Raw genomic sequence first — 16586 nt, forward strand, 5'->3', positions numbered from 1 at the left:
CTGTGATTTTGCATCACACTGATTTTACAGCATACTGTGATTTTGCAGCACACTATGAATTTCCAACACACTGTGATTTTTCAGCACCTTGTGATTTTGCAACACCCTGATATTGCAGCACAGTGATTTTGCAGCATACAGTGAATTTGCAGCATACTGATTTTGCAGCACACTGTGATTTTCTAGCTCACTAATTTTGTAGCACACTGTGATTTTGCTGCACACTTTGATTTTGCAGCACATGGTGTCTTTGCAACACTATGAATTTACAGCACACTGTGATATTTCAGCACACTGCGATTTTGCAGCACACTGTGATTTTGCAGCACACTGTAATTTTGTAGAACACTATGATTTTGCAGCACACTGTGATTTTGCAGCACACTGATTTTACAGCACACTGTGATTTTGCAGTACACTGATTTTTCAACATCCTGATTTTGCAGCACACCAATTTTGTATCACTCTATGAATTTACAGCCCACAGTGATTTTGCAGCACATTGTGATTTTGGAGCACACTGTTATTTTGCAGAAAACTGTGGTTTTGCTGAACTCTGATTTTGTATCGCTCGAATTTTGCTGCACACTGTGATTTTGCAGCACACAGTGATTTTGCAGCACATTGTGATTTAGCAGCGTCATGTGATTTTGCCACACCCTGATTTTGCAGCACACCGATTTTGTATCACACTATGAATTTACAGCCCACTGTCATTTAACAGCACACTGTGATTATGCACCACACTGATTCTGCACCACAGAGAATTTGCAGCACACAGTGAATTTGCAGCATACTGATTTTGCAGCAGACTGTGATTTTGTTTCACTCTCATTTTGCAGCACACCGTGATTTTGCAGAACAATGTGATTTTGTAGCACACTGTGGTTTTGGACCACACTGTTATTTTGCAGCAAACTGTGGATTTGCTGAACTCTGATTTTGTAGCACTCTAATTTTGCAGCACACTGTGATTTTGCAGCACACTGATTTTGCAGAGTACTGTAATTTTGTCACACACTGATTTTTCAGCACACTGTGATTTTGCAGCACACTATGAATTTACAGCACACTGTGATTTTATAGCACACTGTGATTTTGCAGCACACTGTGATTTTGCAGGACCATGTGATTTTGTAGTACACTGCGATTTTTCAGCACACTGAATTTGCAGCACACTGTGAATTTGTAGCACACTGATTTTGCAGCACACTGTGAATTTGCAGCACACTATGAATTTACAGCACACTGTTTTTTGCAGGACAATGTTATTTTGTAGCACACTGTGATTTTGTATCACACTGTGATTTTGGAGCACACTGTTATTTTGCAGCAAACTGTGGTTTTGCTGAACTCTGATTTTGTAGCACTCTAATTTTGCAGCACACTGTGATGTTGCAGCACACTGATTTTGCAGCATACTGTTATTATGTCACACACTGTGATTTTGCAGCACACAGATTTTGAAGCACACTGACTTTGCAGGTCACAGTGATTTAGCAGCACACTGTGATTTTGCAGCACACTCTGATTTTGCAGTACACTGATTTTGCAACATCCTGATTTTGCAGCACACCAATTTTGTATCACACTATGAATTTACAGCCCACAGTGATTTAACAGCACACTGTGATTTTGCAGCACATTGTGATTTTGGAGCACACTGTTATTTTGCAGAAAACTGTGGATTTGCTGAACTCTGATTTTGTAGCACTCGAATTTTGCTGCACACTGATTTTGCAGCACTCTGTGATTTCATAGCACACTATGATTTTGCAGGACACAGTGATTTAACAGCACAGTTTGATTTTGCAGCATTTTGTGATTTTGCAGCATGCTGTGATTTTGCAGCATCATTTCATTTTGCAGCATACTGATTTTGCAGCACACTGTGATTTTCTAGCACACTGATTTTGTAGCACACTGTGATTTTGTAGCAGACTGTGATTTTGCAGCACATGGTGATTTTGCAGCACACTATGAATTTACAGCACACTGTGATTTTATAGCACACTGTGATTTTGCAGCACACTGTGATTTTGCAGGACCATGTAATTTTGTAGTACACTGCGATTTTGTAGCACACTGATTTTGCAGCACACTGTGAATTTGCAGCACACTATGAATTTACAGCACACTGTTTTTTGCAGGACAATGTTATTTTGTAGCACACTGTGATTTTGTATCACACTGTGATTTTGGAGCACACTGTTATTTTGCAGCAAACTGTGGTTTTGCTGAACTCTGATTTTGTAGCACTCTAATTTTGCAGCACACTGTGATGTTGCAGCACACTGATTTTGCAGCATACTGTGATTTTGTCACACACTGTGATTTTGCAGCACACAGATTTTGAAGCACACTGGCTTTGCAGGTCACAGTGATTTAGCAGCACACTGTGATTTTGCAGCACACTCTGATTTTGCAGTATACTGATTTTGCAACATCCTGATTTTGCAGCACACCAATTTAGTATCACAATATGAATTTACAGCCCACAGTGATTTAACAGCACACTGTGATTTTACAGCACACTGTGATTTTGCATCACACTATTATTTTGCAGCATACTCATTTTGCGGCACACTCTGATTTTGCAGCACTCTATGATTTTGTTGCACATTCTGATTTTACAGCACACTGTGATTTTCTAGCACACTGATTTTTCAGCACAATGTGATTTTGCTGCATACTGTGATTTTGCAGCACATGGTGATTTTGCAGCACACGGTGATTTTGCAGCACACGGTGATTTTGCAGCACACTGTGATTTTGCAGCACGCTGTGATTTGGCAGCACACTATAATTTTGCAGCATACTGATTTTGCAGCACACTGTGATTCTGCAGCACACTGTGATTTTGCAGCACATGGTGATTTTGCAGCACACGGTGATTTTGCAGCACACGGTGATTTTGCAGCACACTGTGATTTTGCAGCACGCTGTGATTTGGCAGCACACTATAATTTTGCAGCATACTGATTTTGCAGCACACTGTGATTCTGCAGCACACTGTGATTTTGCAGCACACTGTGATTTTGCAGCACACTGTGATTTTGCAGCATACTGTGATTATGCACCATAATGATTTTGCCGCACACTGTGATTTTGCAGCACACTATAAATTTACAGCACACTGTGATTTTACAGCACACTGTGATTTTGCAGCACACTGCGATTTTGCAGAAGCATGTTATTTTGTAGTACACTGCGATTTTGCAGCACACTGAATTTGAAGCACACTCTAATTTTGTAGCACACTGATTTTGCAGCACACTGTGACTTTGCAGCACACTATGAATTTACAGCACACTATTATTTTGCAGGTCAATGTTATCTTGTAGCACACTGTTATTTTGCAGCAAACTGTGATTTTGCAGCACACTGATTTTTCTGCATCCTGTGATTTTGTCACACACTGATTTTGCAGCACACTGTGATTTTGCAGCACACTGATTTTACAGCATACTGTGATTTTGCAGCACACTGATTTTACAGCATATTGTGATTTTGCAGCACACTGATTTTACAGCATACTGTGATTTTGCAGCACACTATGAATTTCCAACACACTGTGATTTTTCAGCACACTGTGATTTTGCAACACACTGATATTGCAGCACCGTGATTTTGCAGCATACAGTGAATATGCAGCATACTGATTTTGCAGCACACTGTGATTTTTCAGCAACATGTGATGTTGCAGTACACTGATTTTGCAGCACACTGTCATTTTGCAGCACATGGTGATTTTGCAGCACACGTTGATTTTGCAGCACACTGTGATTATGCACTACTTTCATTTTGTAACACGCTGTGATTTGGCAGCACACTATGATTTTGCAGCATACTGATATTGCAGCACAGTGATTTTGCAGCATACAGTGAATTTGCAGCATACTGATTTTGCAGCACACTGTGATTTTGCAGCACACTGTAATTTTGTAGAACACTATGATTTTGCAGCACACTGTGATTTTGGAGCACCATGTGATTTTGCAGCACACTGATTTTATAGCACACTGTGATTTTGCAGCACCATGTGATTTTGCAGCATACTGATTTTGCGGCACACTCTGATTTTGCAGCACACTATGATTTTGTTGCACATTCTGATTTTGCAGAACACTGTGATTTTCTAGCACACTGATTTTTCAGCACACTGTGATTTTGCTGCACACTGTGATTTTGCAGCACATGGTGATTTTGCAGCACACGTTGATTTTGCAGCACACTGTGATTATGCAGTACTTTCATTTTGCAACACGCTGTGATTTGGCAGCACACTATGATTTTGCAGCACACTGAATTTGCAGCACACTGTGATTTTGTAGCACTCTGATTTTGCAGCACACTGTGAATTTGCAGCACACTATGAATTTACAGCACACTATTATTTTGCAGGTCAATGTTATTTTGTACCACACTGTGATTTTGGAGCACACTGTAATTTTGCAGCAAACTGTGGTTTTGCTGAACTCTGATTTTGTAGCACTCTAATTTTGCAGCACACTGTGATTTTGCAGCACACTATGAATTTACAGCACACTGTGATTTTATAGCACACTGTGATTTTGCAGCACACTGTGATTTTGTAGCACACTGTGATTTTGTAGTACACTGCGATTTTTCAGCACACTGAATTTGCAGCACACTGTGATTTTGTAGCACACTGATTTTGCAGCACACTGTGAATTTGCAGCACACTATGAATTTACAGCACACTATTTTTTGCAGGACACTGTTATTTTGCAGCACACTGTGATTTTGCAGCACTCTGTGATTTTGTAGCGCACTCATTTTGCAGCACACTGATTTTGCAGCATACTGTGATTTTGTCACACACTGTGATTTTGCAGAACACAGATTTTGAAGCACACTGACTTTGCAGGTCACAGTGATTTAGCAGCACACTGTGATTTTGCAGCACACTCGAATTTTGCTGCACACTGATTTTGCAGCACTCTGTGATTTTGTAGCGCACTCATTTTGCAGCACACTGATTTTTCAAATACATGTCATGTTGCAGCACACTGATTTTGTAGCACTTTGTGATTTCATAGCACACTATGATTTTGCAGGTCACAGTGATTTAACTGCACAGTTTGATTTTGCAGCATTTTGTGATTTTGCAGCATGCTGTGATTTTGCAGCATCATGTGATTTTGCAGCATCATGTGATTTTGCAGCATACTGATTTTGCAGCACACTGTGATTTTGAAGCAAATTGTGATTTAGCAGCTCCATGTTATTTTGCCACACCCTGATTTTGCAGCACATCGATTTTGTATCACACTATGAATTTACAGCCCACTGTCATTTAACAGCACACAGTGATTTTGCACCACACTATGATATTGATGCACCTTGTTATTTTGCAGCACACTGTGATTTTCTAGCACACTGATTTTGTAGCACACTATGATTTTGCAGCAGACTATGATTTTGCAGCACATGGGGATTTTGCAGCACACTATGAATTCACAGCACGCTGTGATATTTCAGCACACTGCGATTTTGCAGCACACTGTGATTTTGCAGCACACTTATTTTGCAGCACACTGATTTTGTAGCACACTGTGATTTTGCAGAACACTGTAATTTTGTAGAACACTATGATTTTGCAGCACACAGTGATTTAACTGCACAGTTTGATTTTGCAGCACACTGATTTTACAGCACACTGTGATTTTGCTGCACACTGTGATTTTGCAGCACATGGTGATTTTGCAGCACACGGTGATTTAACTGCACAGTTTGATTTTGCAGCATTTTGTGATTTTGCAGCATGCTGTGATTTTGCAGCATCATGTGATTTTGCAGCATACTGATTTTGCAGCACAATGTGATTTTGAAGCACATTGTGATTTAGCAGCACCATGTGATTTTGCCACACCCTGATTTTGCAGCACATCGATTTTGTATCACACTATGAATTTACAGCCCACTGTCATTTAACAGCACACTGTGATTTTGCACCACACTAAGATATTGTTGCACGTTGTAATTTTGCAGCACACTGTGATTTTCTAGCACACTGATTTTGTAGCACACTGTGATTTTGCAGCACACTGTAATTTTGTAGAACACTATGATTTTGCAGCACACAGTGATTTAACTGCACAGTTTGATTTTGCAGCACAACTGATTTTACAGCACACTGTGATTTTGCAGCACCATGTGATTTTGCAGCATACTCATTTTTCAGCACACTGTGATTTTGCATCACACTATTATTTTGCAGCATACTCATTTTGCGGCACACTCTGATTTTGCAGCACACTATGATTTTGTTGCACATTGTGATTTTGCAGCACACTGTGATTTTCTAGCACACTGATTTTTCACCACACTGTCATTTTGCAGCACACTGTGATTTTGCAGCACATGGTGATTTTGCAGCACACGGTGATTTTGCAGCACACTGTGATTTTGCATCACTCTGTGATTTGGCAGCACACTATGATTTTGCAGAAGCATGTTATTTTGTAGTACACTGCGATTTTGCAGCACACTGATTTTGCAGCACACTGTGAATTTACAGCACACTATGAATTTACAGCACACTATTATTTTGCAGGTCAATGTTATCTTGTAGCACACTGTTATTTTGCAGCACACTGTGATTTAGCAGCACACTGATTTTGTAGCACACTGATTTTTCAGCACAATTTTATTTTACAGCACACTCTGATTTGTCACATACTGATTTTGCAGCACACTGTAATTTTGCAGCACACTGTGATTTGGCGGCACACTGATTTTACAGCATATTGTGATTTTGCAGCACACTGATTTTACAGCATACTGTGATTTTGCAGCACACTGTGTTTTAGCAGCACCATGTGATTTTGCAACACCCTTTTTTGCAGCACAGTGATTTTGCAGCATACAGTGAATTTGCAGCATACTGATTTTGCAGCACACTGTGATTTTGCAGCACTCTCATTTGCAGCACACTGTGATTTTCCGCAACATGTGATGTTGCAGTACAATGATTTTGCAGCACATGGTGATTTTGCAGCACACGGTGATTTAACTGCACAGTTTGATTTTGCAGGATTTTGTGATTTTGCAGCATGCTGTGATTTTGCAGCACACTGTGATTTTGCAGCATCATGTGATTTTGCAGCATACTGATTTTGCAGCACAATGTGATTTTGAAGCACATTGTGATTTAGCAGCACCATGTAATTTTGCCACACCCTGATTTTGCAGCACATCGATTTTGTATCACACTATGAATTTACAGCCGACTGTCATTTAACAGCACACTGTGATTTTGCAGCACACTGTGATTTTCTAGCACACTGATTTTGCAGCACACTGTGATTTTGCAGCACACTGTAATTTTCTAGCACACTGATTTTGCAGCACACTGTGATTTTCTAGCACACTGATTTTGCAGCACACTGTGATTTTGCAGCACACTGTTATTTAACTGCACAGTTTGATTTTGCAGCACAACTGATTTTGTAGCACACTGTGATTTTGCAGCACACTGTAATTTTGTAGAACACTATGATTTTGCAGCACACAGTGATTTAACTGCACAGTTTGATTTTGCAGCACAACTGATTTTACAGCACACTGTGATTTTGCAGCACCATGTGATTTTGCAGCATACTCATTTTTCAGCACACTGTGATTTTGCATCACACTATTATTTTGCAGCATACTCATTTTGCGGCACACTCTGATTTTGCAGCACACTATGATTTTGTTGCACATTGTGATTTTGCAGCACACTGTGATTTTCTAGCACACTGATTTTTCACCACACTGTCATTTTGCAGCACACTGTGATTTTGCAGCACATGGTGATTTTGCAGCACACGGTGATTTTGCAGCACACTGTGATTTTGCATCACTCTGTGATTTGGCAGCACACTATGATTTTGCAGAAGCATGTTATTTTGTAGTACACTGCGATTTTGCAGCACACTGATTTTGCAGCACACTGTGAATTTACAGCACACTATGAATTTACAGCACACTATTATTTTGCAGGTCAATGTTATCTTGTAGCACACTGTTATTTTGCAGCACACTGTGATTTAGCAGCACACTGATTTTGTAGCACACTGATTTTTCAGCACAATTTTATTTTACAGCACACTCTGATTTGTCACATACTGATTTTGCAGCACACTGTAATTTTGCAGCACACTGTGATTTGGCGGCACACTGATTTTACAGCATATTGTGATTTTGCAGCACACTGATTTTACAGCATACTGTGATTTTGCAGCACACTGTGTTTTAGCAGCACCATGTGATTTTGCAACACCCTTTTTTGCAGCACAGTGATTTTGCAGCATACAGTGAATTTGCAGCATACTGATTTTGCAGCACACTGTGATTTTGCAGCACTCTCATTTGCAGCACACTGTGATTTTCCGCAACATGTGATGTTGCAGTACAATGATTTTGCAGCACATGGTGATTTTGCAGCACACGGTGATTTAACTGCACAGTTTGATTTTGCAGGATTTTGTGATTTTGCAGCATGCTGTGATTTTGCAGCACACTGTGATTTTGCAGCATCATGTGATTTTGCAGCATACTGATTTTGCAGCACAATGTGATTTTGAAGCACATTGTGATTTAGCAGCACCATGTAATTTTGCCACACCCTGATTTTGCAGCACATCGATTTTGTATCACACTATGAATTTACAGCCGACTGTCATTTAACAGCACACTGTGATTTTGCAGCACACTGTGATTTTCTAGCACACTGATTTTGCAGCACACTGTGATTTTGCAGCACACTGTAATTTTCTAGCACACTGATTTTGCAGCACACTGTGATTTTCTAGCACACTGATTTTGCAGCACACTGTGATTTTGCAGCACACTGTTATTTAACTGCACAGTTTGATTTTGCAGCACAACTGATTTTGCAGCACACTGTGATTTTGCAGCACCATGTGATTTTGCAGCATACTCATTTTTCAGCACACTCTGATTTTGCAGCACACTATGAATTGGTTGCACATTGTGATTTTGCAGCACACTGTGATTTTCTAGCACACTAATTTTTCAGCACACTGTCATTTTGCAGCACACTGTGATTTTGCAGCACATGGTGATTTTGCAGCACACGGTGATTTTGCAGCACACTGTGATTTTGCAGTACTCTCATTTTGCAGCACGCTGTGATTTGGCAGCACACTATGATTTTGCAGCATACTGATTTTGCAGCACACTGTGATTTTGCAGCATACTTTGATTTTGCCGCATACTGTGATTATGCACCATAATGATTTTGCCGCACACTGTGATTTTGCAGCACACTATAAATTTACTGCACACTGCGATTTTGCAGCACACTGTGATTTTGCAGAAGCATGTTATTTTGTAGTACACTGCGATTTTGCAGCACACTATGAATTTACAGCACACTATTATTTTGCAGGTCAATGTTATCTTGTAGCACACTGTGATTTTGGAACACACTGTTATGTTGCAGCAAACTGTGGTTTTGCTGAATTCTGATTTTGTACCACTCTAATTTTGCAGCACACTGTGATTTTGCAGCACACTGATTTTTCTGCATACTGTGGTTTTGTCACACACTGATTTTGCAGCACACTGTGATTTAGCAGCACACTGATTTTGTAGCACACTGATTTTTCAGCACAATTTTATTTTGCAGCACACTGTAATTTTGCAGCACACTGTGATTTTACTGCACACTGATTTGGCTGCACACTGATTTGTAGCACACTGTGATTTTGCAGCACACTGTAATTTTTCAGCACACTGTGATTTTGCAGCACACTGATTTTACAGCATACTGTGATTTTGCATCACACTGATTTTACAGCATACTGTGATTTTGCAGCACACTATGAATTTCCAACACACTGTGATTTTTCAGCACCTTGTGATTTTGCAACACCCTGATATTGCAGCACAGTGATTTTGCAGCATACAGTGAATTTGCAGCATACTGATTTTGCAGCACACTGTGATTTTCTAGCTCACTAATTTTGTAGCACACTGTGATTTTGCTGCACACTTTGATTTTGCAGCACATGGTGTCTTTGCAACACTATGAATTTACAGCACACTGTGATATTTCAGCACACTGCGATTTTGCAGCACACTGTGATTTTGCAGCACACTGTAATTTTGTAGAACACTATGATTTTGCAGCACACTGTGATTTTGCAGCACACTGATTTTACAGCACACTGTGATTTTGCAGTACACTGATTTTTCAACATCCTGATTTTGCAGCACACCAATTTTGTATCACTCTATGAATTTACAGCCCACAGTGATTTTGCAGCACATTGTGATTTTGGAGCACACTGTTATTTTGCAGAAAACTGTGGTTTTGCTGAACTCTGATTTTGTATCGCTCGAATTTTGCTGCACACTGTGATTTTGCAGCACACAGTGATTTTGCAGCACATTGTGATTTAGCAGCGTCATGTGATTTTGCCACACCCTGATTTTGCAGCACACCGATTTTGTATCACACTATGAATTTACAGCCCACTGTCATTTAACAGCACACTGTGATTATGCACCACACTGATTCTGCACCACAGAGAATTTGCAGCACACAGTGAATTTGCAGCATACTGATTTTGCAGCAGACTGTGATTTTGAAGCACACTGTGATTTTGTAGCACTCTCATTTTGCAGCACACCGTGATTTTTCTGCAAAAATGGCAGATGGAATTTAATGCAGACAAGTGTGAGGCTATCAAACAGGCTTTATTCAACATAAACTTCCACAGAGCTGACTGTGAGAACGCTGTTGCAAGCTCTGAGACTTGTCTTCGAAGGGCAGGATCTGGCTTATATCCCGGAGGGTGATTGACAGCCAGCCGGGTGGGGCTTTGTCCATTCAGGTCAGCTGATTGACAGCCAGCCAGGTGTTGCCTTGTCCCCATACTCTTCTGCAGGTCGCCCCCTGCAGTAGGCTCATGGTGTACCACCACATTCACCCCCTTCTTTAAAATTGTCCCGGGGTGGAGGGGGAGAGGTTGCAGTACGTGGTCTATCGGAGCCCCAAACATATATACATTATTTACAGGTTTAGATGGTCTGGGAGCCATCAGAGTCTCTGCGACCCTTGCAGGGTTGGCTCCTGGTCACAGATCGGCGAGGGTAAGCGGGAGCTGGAGCAGCTGGTGCGGTGCAGCGTGGAGGGGTGGCCGGGAGGGCCAGAGTTAAGGTGTGTGTGATACATTGGATGTGTGGATGGGCTGGTTCTTCCCCCAAGTTGGAATGAGTCCTTGGTGCCCGGGGTGGTCTTGAGTGCACCATAGCTGTTCAGGGTCAGAGGGGTGTATCAGGCTGGAGAATGCTGTGCTGTGGTGGGAGCTCCTGACAGTGCCAGGATCCTGGTTGAGTCGGTGTCCTCCCTACCACTGCTGAACCTAATGTAGGCATAATTGTGGTTCGCATGTAGGAGGAACACCTGCTCGACCAGGGTTTCGGCCTTGTGTGCCCACGTGTGTCTACACTTGGGGGTGCAAGCCATACTGGGAGAGATGTTCCCGTCGCCAATTTCCTGGGGAACAAAAACAGGCATTCATGAGGGGGTCTCGTTGGTGGCCGTGCACAGCCTCGGGGAGGGCATCCTACCAGAACTCTATGGACCATGCCTTAGACTTAAGGGCCAGGAGGACTGCCTTCCAGATCACCCAGTTCTTGCATTCCACTTGTCCATTACCTCTCGGGTTGTAACTAGTCATGCGAATAGTTGCGATGTCCATGTACTGGTGCAGCTCTGCAGGTCTTTAGTCATGAAGCTAGACCCCCAGTCACTGGATAAATATGGGGTAGCCGAACACGGTGAAGATCTGTTTCAGTGCCCTGTTGGCAGTGGGCGTGGAGGTGTCTGGGCAAGGGATGGCGAAAGGGAAGCGGGAGTACTCGTCTATGACCGTGAGGAAATAAACATTCTGATTTGTGAAAGGCAGGGGCCCCTTGAAGTTCACGCTGAAGCGCTCGAAGGGCTGAGTGGTCCTTACGACATGAGTCTGGGGCGGACAGAAGAAGCAAGATCCTGACATCCCTGATGGTGTACGGGAGGTTCAGGGGCTTGACGAAATGGTATAAGCGGGTGATGCCTGGGTGGTGTGGAATGATGCACAGGCCCGGGAGAGGGCATCGGGGAGTCGTTAAACTTCCCGGGGCAGTACTGGATGTCATAGCTGTACATTGCCAGCTCGACTCTCCAGCACAAGATCTTATCATTCTTGATCTTGTCCCTGTGGGTTGTGTAGTACATGAATGCCATGGCCTGCTGGTTGGTGAAGAGGGTGAACCCCCTGCCAGCCAAGTTGTGGCACCAGTGCCGGACCACTTCCACAATCACCTGGGATTCCTTTTCAATGCGGAGTGACCTAGCTCGGAACTGTGGAGGGTCCTGGAGAAGAAGGTGACCGGGCGCTCCCTTTGGTTAAGGTTAGTGGTGAGGGCTACATCGGAGGCATTGCTCGCCTCCTGAAAGGGGAAGTCCTCATCCACGGCATGCATCGTGGCGTCTGCGACATCCTGCCTGATGCGCGTGAAGGCTGCCTGCACCTCGGGTGAGAGGTGAAAAGTTGAGGCCTGGGCCAGTGGGTGGACCTTGTCCGAGAAGCGGAGAACCCACTGTGAATAGTAGGAGAATAAGCCAAGGCATCTCCAGAGTGCTTTAACCATGATGGGGAGGGGCAGCTCCATTAATGGGCACATCCATTCTGGATCTGGACCGATGACACCATGTGCCACGATGAACCTCAGGATGGTGAGGCGGGTGGTGCTGAACACATAGGTGAGGTTCAGCTCCTTGGCCATCTGTAGAAATTTGTCCAGGTTGGCATCGTGGTCCTGCTGGTCATGGCCACAAATGATGAAATTATCCAGGTACGGGAAAGTCACCTTTAGCTTGTGCCAGTCTACCATATGATCCATCTCCCGCTGGAAAATGGAGACCCCATTCGTGACCCCAAACAGAACTCGGCGGAACTGGTACAGACGCCTGTCCGCCTCAAAGGCAGTATAGGGCATGTCCCATGGGTGAATGGGGAGTTGGTGATAGGCCGACAAGGTCAATCATGGAGAAGACCCCGTAGCGGGCTATCTCATTGACCATGTAGGCTATCCTCGGTAAGGGGCAAGTGTCCAGTTGTGTGTACCTGTTGATGGTCTGGCTGTATTCCATGATCATCTTTGGCTTGCTGCCCCCTTTGACCACCAGGACTTGGGCTGTCCAAGGGCTAATTCTGGGCTCTATGACACCTTCCCCCAGAAGCCACTGCACCTCTGCCCTGATGAAGGCTCTGTCCGTGCCTATTCTGGTATCTATTGGCTTGCAGTCTGGTGATAGGTGTGAGAAAAGAGTGGAGGGGAGTGGCATGCCCAGAGTGGAGTGGCTGCAGGTTGGCTGGGTCTAGTTGGACGGCGCGCTGTGGAATGTGAGTGGGGGTTAGGGCCCCCCGATGGCAAGGGTGATGCTTTTCAGGTGGCATTGAAATTCTAAGCTCGGGAGGACCGGAGCGCAGAGTTTGGGCATGACCAGGAGCCTGAACCCAGTGTAATTCTCCCCCCCACCAACAGTCAAATCGGCCAACCAGCACCTGAGGGTATTGATAGTCCAGCCCTGAGCAGCGAAGGCGATAGAGAAGGTGGTGGGGTGGATTTTGAGTTTTAGGGAGTGGGCCACGCTCGGGTTAATAAAGCTCTCGGTGCTACGACTGTTGATTAGGCACTTCGTTACCTGCCCGTTGATTGTGACATCCATCATGGAGCGCCCGAGGCCATGGGGGATGTCCCTGGTCAGGGTGGTGGCAGCGAGGACTATCTCAGTGTCCGAGTCATTGTTCCCCGATGGTGGAGGCGAGTTGTAGCTGTTGGCATCCTCTGCAGATACCATGATAGGTGAATGTTGACCAGTGATTCTCTCCATAGTCATAGGGTGCAGTGGGTGGCCATCAGTGGCATCCAGAGGTGTGGGGAGCATCGGTAGGGTGGCCTGGTCAGTGCCTGTGTTGACCATGTCATTTTCGTCATCAGTATTGTCTTTGTTGTAGGCCTGGGAGGGCCCGGGTGGCGGTGGCACCTGCACTTTACCAGCCCAAGATAGCGGCACTGCGTGGGAGTGCGAGGCATGGCTGGCCTTCTTCCCCAGCTTCATTGGTTGCGCCAGAGGAAGTGACATCATGCTGTCAGCCGTCAGCAAGGGTGACATCATCATGGGAGGCAAAAGTGATGTCATTCCATGGACCAGAAGTGACGTCACGGTAGTCCTCACAAGGCAGCACTGATGAGGGAGAGGGCTGGTCCAGGCACATGGCGTGCATGCGGCAATCATTGCTGGCGAGGCTGGAAGTTAGGCCACTGAGGTTGGGGAGGCCGGAAGTAGCGTCACCTGGCAATCGCATGTGGCGGGGACCGAGAAGGAGGGGGGCAGGTCATAGAGGGCTGCTGAGCTGCCGGAAGCCTTTGAGAGGCATACTTTGGTGGTGGCCTTTCTTGCCACATCTCAAACAGTACTGGTTTCTGGCCGGGCAGTTTTGGGGCGATCGATGATCAGACCCACACTGGGATCACAGTACTTACAAGAGCACTGGGCATCTGCAGCAATGATGTTTTAATCTACCGCCTGTTCTTGGGCCACAGCTGCCATCAGTGCTGACCAAGCGGAGGCCTGGGGAAGCCTGGAGTCAAAGACTTCGGTGTGCAGGGCTGCTGCCTCCAGGGTTTGGACTATCTCCACTGTTTTGGCCAGGGAGTAGATATTGTCCTCTAGCAGCTTCTGGCTGGTGGCTCTCATGCATAGCCCCCGGATGTAGGCATCTCTGATAAGTCTCTTGACCTCCCTTTCATTTACCCCAGGTTCAACCAAACAAGGACTGGCCAACTCACGCAGGGCTCCCAGGTAGGACTCAGCTGTCTCCCCAGGCAGCTAGGCATGGATACTTTTGAGGCACCTTGCGAAGACCACGTTCGTGGGAGGTTTATACATGATCGTGAGGGTGTTCATCGCTTCTGAGTACCTGGTGCAGTCTTTGAGAGCCTGGAAGGCTCGGGGACCCAGCTTCGATCTGAGAAAACAAGCCTTTTTCTGTCGAAGTCCAGAATGTCATTAGCATGTTCCTCGATGATTGCTTCAACCATGTGCTTCCAGATCTCGAAGCATGCTTGCGCTTCCGGGTGGCGTGAGTCGATTTCAAGGCTCCCGGCGCTCAAGATCTTCTCCATAGCAGCTTCAAACTTTATTTTGATAAATTGTGGTGACTAGGAATGTGGATGAGGGTAGCGCAGTGGATGTTGTCTATATGGACTTCAGTAAGGCCTTCGATAAGGTACCACATGGAAGGTTAGTTAGGAAGGTGCAGTCTTTAGGTATAAATTTTGAGATAGTCAAATGGATTGAACATTGGCTGAAAGGGAGAGGCCAGAGAGTGGTAGTGGATAATTGTCTGTCAGGTTGGAGGCCGGTGACCAGTGGTGTGCCTCAAGGATCTGTATTGGGCCCATTGTTGTTCGTTATATACACCTCACCTCACTGACAAAAGGCAAAGGAGGAAAAACCCAACACCCAACCCCAACCAACCAATTTTCCCTTGCAACCGCTGCAATCGTGTCTGCCTGTCCCGCATCGGACTTGTCAGCCACAAACGAGCCTGCAGCTGACGTGGACTTTTTACCCCCTCCATAAATCTTCGTCCGCGAAGCCAAGCCAAAGAGAAAAGAAATATACATTAATGATCTAGATGATGGGGTGGTGAATTGGATTAGTAAATATGCAGACGATACTAAGATAGGTGGAATAGTGGATAATGAAGAAGGTTTTCTAGGATTGCAGAGGGATTTGGGCTGCTTAGAAAAGTGGGCTGAAAAATGGCAGATGGAATTTAATGCTGATAAGTGTGAGGTGCTTCATTTTGGTAAGAAGAATCAGAACAGGACATATGTGGTAAATGGGAGAGCATTGAGGAATACAGAAGAGCAGAAAGATTTAGGAGTAACGGTACATCGTTCCCTGAAGGTAGAAACTCACGTGAATAGGGTGGTGAAGAAGGCTTTTAGTATGCTGGCCTTTATCAATCATTGCATGGAATATAGGAGTTGGGAGGTGATGTTGAGATTGTATAAGATGTTGGTGCGGCCTAATTTGGAGTTCTGTGTGCAGTTCTGGTCGCCTAATTATAGGAAGGATATAAACAGAGTGGAGAGAGTGCAGAGAAGGTTTACCAGAATGTTGCCTGGGTTTAAGCATCTGGAGTATGGGGAGAGATTGGACAGATTGGGTCTTTATTCTTTGGAGCGTAGAAGGTTGAGAGGGGATTTGATAGAAGTATTTAAGATTATGAAAGGGATAGACTGAGTGGATGTGGATAGACTATTTCCGTTAAGAGGAGGAAAGATTAAAACAAGAGGACATGAGTTAAGAATTAAGGGGCAGAGATTTAGAGGTAACATGAGGGGGAACTTCTTTACTCAGAGAGTGGTAGCCATGTGGAATGAGCTTCCGGGAGAAATCGTGGCAGCGGAGTCAATTGTATTATTTAAGAAAAGGTTGGACAGGTATATGGATGAGAGGAAGATGGAGGGTTATGGGCATTGTG

Source organism: Narcine bancroftii, chromosome 3 (assembly GCF_036971445.1).
Source record: "Narcine bancroftii isolate sNarBan1 chromosome 3, sNarBan1.hap1, whole genome shotgun sequence".
NCBI classification, from domain to species: Eukaryota; Metazoa; Chordata; class Chondrichthyes; order Torpediniformes; family Narcinidae; genus Narcine; species Narcine bancroftii.